Genomic DNA, 12442 nt, shown 5'->3' on the forward strand with positions numbered 1-12442 from the left:
AGAAAACAAATCTTCATATAAAGTGTGCTGGCATTCACTCCACTAATTTAAATTTGTCCTCCAAGCATGGTGAACAATTAAGAGAATCCGAGTTGCAAGAGGAAAACAAGCCTAAAGTTGTAAAGAGTAAAAAGACGGTAGTAAATTCACTTATCAAAATGGTGACTGCTGATGGAAAGCCGTTTTTATTTTTGGAAAATTGTCGATCCAATTTACAATTCTCTTGGTATGAACCCAATCACATCAAGACACATTATGAGCTTCGTGTCCGAAAGAGAAGAGACCATAAAAGACAACAAAAAGGCTTTAGTCAAGGGAAAGCTTTTATCGCTGAAAATTGACTTAGCGACTAGAATGGACAAAGATATTCTGGGTGTGAATCTGAAAATGATTAAATGTTAATAGGACAGAGATTGCTGTAAAGACGTTGGGCATGATCCACCTTTCCTCTGCACACACTGGAGTATACATATATATAAATCTGCTGTTTTTATACCCTTGCAAAAAGGGTATATTAATTTTGGTCAAAAGTGTGCAACGCATAGAAGGAAGCATTTCCGACCATATAAAGTATATATATTCTTGATCAGCACGACGAGACGAGTTCAAATCGCCATGTCCGTCCGTCCGTCCGTCCGTCCGTCCGTCTGGATCAACGCAAACTCCTCCTAGACCGAAAGAGCTACAGAGCTGAAATTTTGCATGTAGGCTTGTATATACTGCAGGCGTATATCTCGGATTCAGCCGGATCGGACCACTATATCATATAGCTCCCATACAAACAGCAAAGTCACGAACAGTGACTTTTCTTAATAACTTCGTTATTTTCTGAGCTATTATCATGAAATTTAATATTGGTGAGTGAATTACACATATAAACGACTATGCCAAATTTGATCAATCGGGTGACTATATCATATAGCTCCCATAGGAACGATCTTTCGAAAACAGTCACTTTTGTCAATAACTTCGTTACTTTTGACGCGATTGTTTTCAAATTAAATATTTGTTAGTTTAATATATCTGTTTGACTTGACTTTGATCAATATCTTCGTTATTTCCTATGCTAAGATTGTAGGCCGTTCTTTCGGACACATTAGCCCTTTTAGCTTAAACGTTTTTCCACTTTGATATAGGTAAGGAAAAAGTTACCAAAAAGTTGCAAGGGTATACAAACTTTGACGCGGTCGAAGTTAGCCCTCTGGTTTTTTTTTTTTTCTTCATATCTCCGAGATCTAGTTCTTTATATAGACAGACAGACGGATATGTCTAGAAGAACTCGTGGGTGGGAGGTTTTGTCTCTCGCATGGTTGATTTTGGAGTTGGGTGGAGTTTACTACGTTATTGTGTTTCTCGTATTTCTCGAGTGGCAGCCAGGCTATATCTGAGATAGTTACAATAATCCGTATAGCTAAATTTTGAATCAACATTGGGTCCCAGTAACGTACCATTATTAGACATTAAAGTACAAGGATCAAGCACACGTCACATAGCTAGAACTATGAGTGAAGAAATAGATCTCGTGTTAGAACGGAAGGAACCCAAACACAATGTTGCTATGTTTATAGGTCACAACGACTGTGACACAATGAAACCGACAAAATGTCTGCAGGAATGGGGTCCACATTTTCAATGCGGACGACTTCGCCTTAGGGAAAGCGGCAGTGTTGGCAATGACGCTATCCCGAACCAAGGATCGCGTGAATTTCTTTGTGGGTTGCCAAGCAAAACTGTCCTGTCAAGCTGCAGTGCCGTGCTATAAACATCTGTAAAACGGCGTGCATTTACTGGATAATGAGCCATCAAGGCATCGATGGTAACGAAAGGGCAGATCGACCGACAAAGTGGAAACTTAGAAAACATTCCGGAACTTGCAGTCAGCAATACTGCAAAAAGAAAAAAAAAAAAAACAGTGTATAACCTTTACATCCTGTTTTATAGCGAAGACAGACTGGTTGCGCAGATGCTAGCTCTGAGCTACAGGACCTGCAGGATGCTCATTGGTATACCTACGGGACACTGCCTTACAGCAACTCATTCGAACAAATTAAACCTACTGGACTGCACAAACTAACGGAAAGTTAAGGTTCCGCATGTTCCAGAAACGCTCCAACACCTACGCAAGCACTTCGTAGTTTTAACTACACAAAACTGAAAAATATGCGAGCTACTACTTAAGGAGTAATATATAGCAACAAGTAACCGAAAATCAGCCGAAATCGTTTTAATAATAAACCAAAGAGCTGGGGCTAACTTCGACAGCGTCAAAGTTTGTATACCTTTGCAAGTTTCTTGTAACTCTTTTCTTACCTGTAGACGTCAAAGTAGAAAAACGTTTTATTTAAAAACTCTAATGCTTGCGAAACAACAGTCTACAATCTTAGCATAGCAAATAATGAATGTTTTGATGAAAGTCACTGTTTTCCTCCGATCATTCCTATGTGAGCTATATGATACAATCACCCGATCTTGATCAAATTCGGTACAATCGTTTATAAGTGTAATAAACTTACCAATATAAAGATTCACAAGAATAGCTAAAAAAATAGCGAAGTTATTGAGAAAAGTAACTGAAAAAAAATCTTTTTTTTGTTACTTGACTGTGTGAATTTGTAAAGATAGCAAGATAAATTTGTAAAGTGCATCTATTTTTTATTCATGATTTTAAAGAAAACAAATCTTCATATAAAGTGTGCTGGCATTCACTCCACTAATTTAAATTTGTCCTCCAAGCATGGTGAACAATTAAGAGAATCCGAGTTGCAAGAGGAAAACAAGCCTAAAGTTGTAAAGAGTAGACGGTAGTAAATTCACTTATCAAAATGGTGACTGCTGATGGAAAGCCGTTTTTATTCTTGGAAAATTGTCGATCCAATTTACAATTCTCTTGGTATGAACCCAATCACATCAAGACACATTATGAGCTTCGTGTCCGAAAGAGAAGAGACCATAAAAGACAACAAAAAGGCTTTAGTCAAGGGAAAGCTTTTATCGCTGAAAATTGACTTAGCGACTAGAATGGACAAAGATATTCTGGGTGTGAATCTGAAAATGATTAAATGTTAATAGGACAGAGATTGCTGTAAAGACGTTGGGCATGATCCACCTTTCCTCTGCACACACTGGAGTATACATATATATAAATCTGCTGTTTTTATAGGGTACATGTCATAACGCCCAGTGTCATAAGGCCCTTGGGCCTTATGACACACATTTTGCGACATAAAGCCCACGGGCGCAATGACACTTTTAAATGTGACATAAAGCACGCCGGACTTTATTTCACTTTTTTATGGGCGTTATGACACGATTAAAGGGCAAACAATTACATTTTTTAAATATTTTGTTGAATATTCTTCAATTGTGTCGTAGCGCCCTCGGGCGCTATTTCGTTTTTGGAGTGGGCGCTAGTTCACATTTAAAAGTGCGCCCATGGGCGCTAAGACACACATTTTTGCGACATAAAGCCCAAGGGCCTTATGACACTGGGCGTTATGACATGTACCCGTTTTTATACCCTTGCAAAAAGGGTATATTAATTTTGGTCAAAAGTGTGCAACGCATAGAAGGAAGCATTTCCGACCATATAAAGTATATATATTCTTGATCAGCACGACGAGACGAGTTCAAATCGCCATGTCCGTCCGTCCGTCCGTCCGTCCGTCCGTCTGGATCAACGCAAACTCCTCCTAGACCGAAAGAGCTACAGAGCTGAAATTTTGCATGTAGGCTTGTATATACTGCAGGCGTATATCTCGGATTCAGCCGGATCGGACCACTATATCATATAGCTCCCATACAAACAGCAAAGTCACGAACAGTGACTTTTCTTAATAACTTCGTTATTTTCTGAGCTATTATCATGAAATTTAATATTGGTGAGTGAATTACACATATAAACGACTATGCCAAATTTGATCAATCGGGTGACTATATCATATAGCTCCCATAGGAACGATCTTTCGAAAACAGTGACTTTTGTCAATAACTTCGTTACTTTTGACGCGATTGCTTTCAAATTAAACATTTGTTAGTTTAATATATCTGTTTGACTTGACTTTGATCAATATCTTCGTTATTTCCTATGCTAAGATTGTAGGCCGTTCTTTCGGACACATTAGCCCTTTTAGCTAATTTAAACGTTTTTCCACTTTGATATAGGTAAGGAAAAAGTTACCAAAAAGTTGCAAGGGTATACAAACTTTGACGCGGTCGAAGTTAGCCCTCTGGTTTTTTTTTTTCTTCATATCTCCGAGATCTAGTTCTTTATATAGACAGACAGACGGATATGTCTAGAAGAACTCGTGGGTGGGAGGTTTTGTCTCTCGCATGGTTGATTTTGGAGTTGGGTGGAGTTTACTACGTTATTGTGTTTCTCGTATTTCTCGAGTGGCAGCCAGGCTATATCTGAGATAGTTACAATAATCCGTATAGCTAAATTTTGAATCAACATTGGGTCCCAGTAACGTACCATTATTAGACATTAAAGTACAAGGATCAAGCACACGTCACATAGCTAGAACTATGAGTGAAGAAATAGATCTAGTGTTAGAACGGAAGGAACCCAAACACAATGTTGCTATGTTTATAGGTCACAACGACTGTGACACAATGAAACCGACAAAATGTCTGCAGGAATGGGGTCCACATTTTCAATGCGGACGACTTCGCCTTAGGGAAAGCGGCAGTGTTGGCAATGACGCTATCCCGAACCAAGGATCGCGTGAATTTCTTTGTGGGTTGCCAAGCAAAACTGTCCTGTCAAGCTGCAGTGCCGTGCTATAAACATCTGTAAAACGGCGTGCATTTACTGGATAATGAGCCATCAAGGCATCGATGGTAACGAAAGGGCAGATCGACCGACAAAGTGGAAACTTAGAAAACATTCCGGAACTTGCAGTCAGCAATACTGCAAAAAGAAAAAAAAAAAAACAGTGTATAACCTTTACATCCTGTTTTATAGCGAAGACAGACTGGTTGCGCAGATGCTAGCTCTGAGCTACAGGACCTGCAGGATACTCATTGGTATACCTACGGGACACTGCCTTACAGCAACTCATTCGAACAAATTAAACCTACTGGACTGCACAAACTAACGGAAAGTTAAGGTTACGCATGTTCCAGAAACGCTCCAACACCTACGCAAGCACTTCGTAGTTTTAACTACACAAAACTGAAAAATATGCGAGCTACTACTTAAGGAGTAATATATAGCAACAAGTAACCGAAAATCAGCCGAAATCGTTTTAATAATAAACCAAAGAGCTGGGGCTAACTTCGACAGCGTCAAAGTTTGTATACCTTTGCAAGTTTCTTGTAACTCTTTTCTTACCTGTAGACGTCAAAGTAGAAAAACGTTTTATTTAAAAACTCTAATGCTTGCGAAACAACAGTCTACAATCTTAGCATAGCAAATAATGAATGTTTTGATGAAAGTCACTGTTTTCCTCCGATCATTCCTATGTGAGCTATATGATACAATCACCCGATCTTGATCAAATTCGGTACAATCGTTTATAAGTGTAATAAACTTACCAATATAAAGATTCACAAGAATAGCTAAAAAAATAGCGAAGTTATTGAGAAAAGTAACTGTTCGTGACTTTTCCGTTTGTATGGATGCTGTGTGATATAGTGCTCCAGACGGACGGACGGACTGTATGACTATATGAACTCTTCTTGTCGTGCTGTTAAGGAATATATGAATTTTATATAGTCGGCCAAAATTAATATATTCTTTTTCCAAGGGTATAAAAAGCAGAAAAAAAATTAAATCTCCATTCTTAACACAATGAACTTGAGCGATTACTTAGGCGTTATACAAATAAAATACAAATAAAAGACAAGACAGCAATAAAAATAGTTGGCCTATATTACAACAACAAATACAGGTGAAAAACTCACATTGAACACACAAAACCTTAACAAGCCACACATAGACCACACATAGTGGAAGTTTTGAAGCGCGGTGTTTCAATATTTTTGCTCCGCCTTAAATTTTTAATCATCTGGTGTCCGTGAAGCTTGTAAAAGAAAAAATTGCATCGAAGCAATCCCAAGGAGCGTGTTTTTTTTTTTTTTTGTTTTTAAGAGGGGGGAAATCATTGAAAGCCGAGGTCTGGGACTTTGTATCGAACTTGGTTAGTGGTCTCAGAACCGCACTAAAGCCTACCCTTTGCTCCGTACCCCTCTCGCGGAACCAACGCAGAAGTACAACTTCACAAGGGGGAGAAACCACGTGTGCCTCGTCTAGAGTTTAACTAGAACTGAAGTTTTGGTTACGCTGACGTTTAGCACGACGCAAACAGGACGTGTTCTGCGTCTTCAATGTTCCCCGCACAGTGTGTACAAAAGGGATCTGACACATGCATTAACCTATGCAAGTAGGATTTAAAGCATCCATGTCCCATCAGTAACTGTGTCAAATAGAAGTCAGTCTGGCCATGATTGGTATTAAGCCATGGCCGAATGTCGGGGAGAAGGTGCCTTGTCCAGATGCCATTGTTTGAGTCACGCCATCTGCCTTGCCAGTTAGCCAGAGTCGTCTCTTTTCTAACTGGCGGGGGATCTCTATTTCTAGCCTCGTTAGCCACGGTGGCGTCTTTGGAGACTGTTGTAATCGCGCTTATGGACTTGAGTGCGCATGTTCGGTACATGGTATATGGCGGCGACATATAGTATGATAGACCGTACCACCGTCGAGATCAGCCATCTGCTCCATTGCTTGGAGCCGCCGACATTATGACGTGGCCTTAGCAGCTTTATCTGCGGTATAATGCAGGTGGGCTTTAAATGATAGCCTGTGGTGCATCATAACTACAAGGTATTTAATTGCAGGCTTTGATGTTATACAGCATCCGACTTTTTTCCTGCTGCTTATGAGCACAGGTCGGTTTTGTGTGCGGCTATAAATATTAAGTTTGCCATCCATTTCAAAATCCTGAACACTGCTGCACCTGCATCTGCGCACAGTTTCTTCCAGCAGTCCGCTTAGCTTCGCTTAATTTCCATATTTAGTGTTGCTCTTTTCCGCTTGTAGTCTGCAAGCCTGTGTATATACCACATTGTCGGGGCCCCGTTGCACAGTGGGTGAAATGCGCAATCTAGCGCAACGAAATTAATTACTCAAAAAAAAACGAAAAACTTTACCGAGCTATCCATTTTTTTGTATTAAGAACCCACTAATGTTTCAACCGCCGCCGTGTACAGATGTGTTTTTTCAATGCACTCCGCAAATTTTAGTGTAAAAAAAGACCGCATTTGCCAAAAATTGTGTAGGGCTCTCAGTCGCCTCAGAGAAGTCTTTTTACAATCATATTGCTATTAGTTTGGTCTAATAGCAATAAATACTAAGTTGCAACAACAGACTGTGTAATTTTTGGAAAAGCCATGTCCACCAAGATCTCTCGATCCCCACCAGCAACAGCTACAAGAACAAATTGTACAACAACAACGTGAGCGTCGACTCTCGGTCTAGCGCAACAACGCGTACATTTCGGTGGTGTCGCCGACCCCACTGAATGCTACCGTAAGCAGTAACATCGAAAATTCAAGCCACTCAGAAACCAACAGCAATAACCAGAACGATAACTGTGTCACCAATTGCACCGACCAGCACCGTCAGTTCGTTGTCAGCAACTACTGCTACGTCTGCCGAAGTATTGACCTGCCTCAAGCCGTCAACGCCGAGTCGAACAGAGTCAGCCACAACAATAAACTCAAAGCCTTCTGTCTAAACTGGAATGGATAGGTATATTAAAATAACTAAGCGGAAGCTAAGCCCGCAAAAGAAAAAAAGTGGCAATACGCCGAAAATAACCAAACCAAATGAACGAGTAGCACCCCTTAGCGGAATCGTTTTAAAATTCTTGCTGATCAGCATGTCCGACCCCATGTCTTTGGAATGGTAACGGCATCTTCAAGCACAAACTACTACTATTTCTAGACTCAAGTGAAATCGACGTCATGCCGGCTGGACTGGTATCCAAATCAAGAACCGTATAAAACACTCGTTCCTCAACAGATTTGAAACTCAGCACCTACAGGCAACTGCTATAACTGTCCAAACCAGCTGCGGCAACACTATATTGGTTGCCCTGTACTGCTCACCACGCTTCTCAATCTCTGAAAGGGAATTTACCGATTTCTTCAACACACTCGGAGATCGTTTTACTATAACGCCAAGCATACGCACTGGGATCTCGCCTTGTAAATCCTAAAGGCAAGCAGTTGTACAACACAATAATCAACCCACTCACTAACATAGATTGTGAAAAGGGCAAGGACCGGGTTCTTTTAGATTTGAATTAATTGTTAAGACGGACACGTCAGTGTCCATTCATTGTAGTTTTCAGATTGATTCTTTATTCCAAATTATTCTTTTGCTTAGGCTAAGTTTACATATACATATATTTTTATGCTGCGACTTATGCGACAGCTACAAAAGAGAGGGAAAGTGTCGGTACATACATACATACATATGGTTGGAACGCTTACATCAAAGTGCTTAGTCAGCGTTCACACGCTGTCCTGGCTCTAGCTCATGTTACGCTTGTGCATACATTACTTATGTGAATATATGTATGTGCATATACAAATGTACATACATATATGTATGAACATGCTTAGCTCTATATTTATGTGAACATGTTTATGTGCATACATCAATGTATACATATAAACATATTCAAGTGCACAATTATATTTTAATGGGTTAATGTTTAATTGTTTATACTTGCAACAAAGTGTTACAAGTTGAGCTCATTGTATTAAATGATTATTTGTATGAATATACTACTGCTCCCCTTTTTAGAGAATAACGTTATATTATGGAGTTATTATAATGATTATTGATAATTGAGTAAAGGTAAAATAAAGGTAAAGTACAGGTGTGTCTTAGGAAAATTGTTTTTTTTTTAGTTTGTGTCTGGCCAGACAAATTTTCTTTTTCTTGGTTTTCGAAATCGTATGATATTTTCAATAATAGATGAATCCATAAAAATTTTTATATTTATTTTTTTTTGTTTTTTTTTTCATAAAAATTTTGTATGTTTATACCCTTGCAAAGGGTATTATAAAATTGATGGTTTGTAACGCACAGAAGGAGACGGTTCCGACCCCATAAAGTATATATATTCTTAATCAGCATGAGAAGCTGATATAGCCATGTCCGTCTGTCCGTCTGTCCGTCTGTCCGTCCGTCTGTGTGTATGCGTTTTACTCAGCCGTCTTAAGAGCTATCGGGCTGAAATTTTTTTTCGGGCTTTTTATTACCCGGGAAAAAACCATCAGGATCGGACCACTATATCATATAGCTTTAGAAGAACTAGAAGAAACATTTTCATAAAAATTGGAGTATGCTATGAAATTTACATATGTGATAATTTTGGATATAAAACCCCAGATCCCAAAATTTGAATGTGATCGGATAAATATAACACAAGTTACAGTCAATATAATAATCGGCTCTGCTCCCAGCTCTGCCGGCAGCGCTGCTTGCTGTCTACTTCGTTTTTCGTCATCAACAGAGTACATGCTTACACACACAGACGCAACGCTACATAAACTGTATGTGTATTCGTGCGTTGCTTTGCTTTGGGAATGAGGGAAGAAGAACAAATTGTAAAATAGAGAGTAAAATTGTATTGTCTGTACATTGATGAATTGAGTTGCAGAAAACAAACATGTAAAATTATTATTACCAAGGACTGCAAGGGTATATATATATATCTATCTTTATGTACTATGTGTTTCTTATTCCTGTTATCTTTAACTAAAATGTTATCCCTGTCTTCTATTGCTTCTATTGTATATGGGCCCAAATACTTAGGTTCTAACTTATGGCCTATATCATTTCTTAATAAAACTTTATTTCCTATTTTCTAATTTTACATTTTTTATTTAAATATATATATATAACTTCTTATTTTTAGCTTTATGTTATTCTAACATAATTCTGGCTCTTTTATAGGCCTGTTCTGGTCTAAATTTTGATTCTTTAGCATAATCTTTTATTTTATAAAGTGGGTTAATCCTGTCTATACTATTAAATTGTTTACGTAAATTTGAAGTTTTACCAAATACCAACTCATATGGACAATAATCATGTGCCATAGAGGGTGTTGTATTGAAACAATATGCGAAGTATCGTATCCATATATCCCAGTCAGTTCTGTCAACTGAAATGTATGATCGTAAAAACTCGATAAGTGTTCGGTGGCTTCGCTCCACAGTGAAGTTATGTTTTTAATTTGCATATTTTTGGATAAATATTCGATTATTGAATTATTATATTCTGTTCCCATGTCCGTAATGAATGTCTTCTTTTGTCTTTTATTGGTATTATTACAAGGTATTTTGTTAGATCGCAGATTAAAGTTACTGCGTATTCATTTCCTTGTTCTGACCTTGTTGTGGACCGATCGTATCCACATTTACCTTGTCGAAAGCCAGTTGTGGCGTTTCGGTTATAGTTAATGGAGTTTTTGTATATTTTGTTATTTTCGCTTTTTGGCACTCATTACATTTTTTTTTAACATATTGGAGTATATCTTGTGTCATATTCTTGCAATAGTAATGCCTTTTTATCTTGGCGATTGTTCTTGATATTCCAATATGACCTCCTTGTATAGGGTCGTGGTGGAACGTAAACAGTATTGCTTCTTTTTTGTTATCATTATTTGATAATAAGGTCACCGGCTTGAGTAGCGCTACTTTTAATAATTTTAAAATCTTATTGCCCATAATTTTGAAAGATTCTATTGAAATAGTTTCAAAGATATTTTCGCTCGGTGCCACTTTGACTTGGCTGATATTGAGTATACAGGCTTCTTTTTCGAGTCTTTGAAAAAATTGACCTAAGTCGAGATTTCCATTGGTATAGATTGAAAATTACTTTCTATCTGGCAACTCTTACACCTTATATTTGTACCATTACTCATTACTCATTAAATTAGTCTTCTATCATCTTGCAAATTGCACACACGTGTTTTAGTAGGTTATGGGCCCAGGCCACGCATACAAGAAAAGACAAAAGAGAAATGACCAATATATATCCGTGTGAGAAGTTAAGGGGCCGCGAAAACTACCATGTTTGAAAGCGGCAGGCCCAATCTTACCTAGTGATCAAAAGTTGTTGGAGTGTGGTGCGTAATGGACCATCAGAGAAGGAAGCGTCACTAGACAAGAGAGTGCTCGCGGAGATTACGCTGATGATTTAGTCGACCAACTACGCACACATCGCCAAATCCAAATCAGCGAAAGAGGCTTGGGATGCTTTGGCGCAGGCGTTTGAGGACAACGGATTGACTTGGAAAGAAGAGCTGCTTAATCTTGTTATTGTCTCTGATCTAACTGTTAGTGCTGTATCACAAACACAGCCCCTAGTGAAACCTGAACATCCTTATCACCCTACCATTGAAGTTACTATTTCTTACAATTCCGTTACTAATTCATTTAATAACATCTCAAATTCTCGTCGTAGATATTTTCGTAAAACAAATTTCAATCTTCTTATCAGCCTTATTTTCTCTTTTGATTAGTCATTTCTATTTGAGTGCTGCGATATAGATAGTGCAGTAAAGTTTTTCAACTCTACTCTTAATTCTCTAATTGATAAATGCGTTCCTTATGTGAATATCTCTACCGTATCCACCGCGCCAGTCTGGTTCACACGAGGCTTTCTTATCTCCGTAACATTAAATCGAGATATTTTAAAAGGTTTGAAAAAAATGGTACTCGAATTGACTATGCAAATTATTGTGTGGTGAAATCTCACTTTTGTCTCTTAAATACTTAATACTTTGTTAATTCTAAACGACGCTCTAATGTACTACCTTCTACTTTCAGATTTAATGACCAGACTGCTAATAATGATTCAGATATTGCAGATCTGTTTGCTAAATTCTTTCAGTCGACTTATTCTACTACTGTTTCGGATCCCACACCCTATCCCTTTTCAATCCCACACTTAAATTGTATGGTTTTTCCTAGTATTACTGAAGACTGTATTATCTCTAGCTTGTCATCTATGACAACTTCCTTCGTTCCCGGTCCTGATAATATACCTAGTTGCATCCTTAAAATGTGTTCAATTTCCTTATCTAAGCCTTTATCTCGGTTATTCTTTATATCGAGTGAGACTTATAGCTTTGCCGATATTTGGAAGGAGTCTTTTATTATTCCGCTTTTTAAAAAGGGTAGCAAATCGGATGTTTCTAACTACCGTGGCATTGCCAAACTTTCGGCAATACCAAAGCTGTTTGAGAAAATTATTACGTCTTCCCTTCAACACCTATCTAGATCCGCTATTTCTCCTTGTCAGTATGGTTTCATGAAAGGTCGTTCGTCGCTTACCAACCTTTTAGAATTGACTACCCTTGTACACCATGGCTTCCGTAAAAAGTGTCAAACTGATGTTATTTATACTGACTTTAGTAAGGCT

The 12442-nt window shown here is 38.3% G+C and overlaps 1 protein-coding gene across 1 annotated transcript in view; it reads right to left on the bottom strand.

Annotated features, from left to right (window-relative positions):
• Positions 1-12442, bottom strand: part of LOC6651891 (FERM domain-containing protein 5) — a 249741-nt gene that overhangs the window by 72566 nt on the left and 164733 nt on the right. The gene's annotated exons all lie outside the window — the stretch shown is intronic.

Source organism: Drosophila willistoni, unplaced genomic scaffold (assembly GCF_018902025.1).
Source record: "Drosophila willistoni isolate 14030-0811.24 unplaced genomic scaffold, UCI_dwil_1.1 Seg485, whole genome shotgun sequence".
Classification (NCBI taxonomy): Eukaryota; Metazoa; Arthropoda; class Insecta; order Diptera; family Drosophilidae; genus Drosophila; species Drosophila willistoni.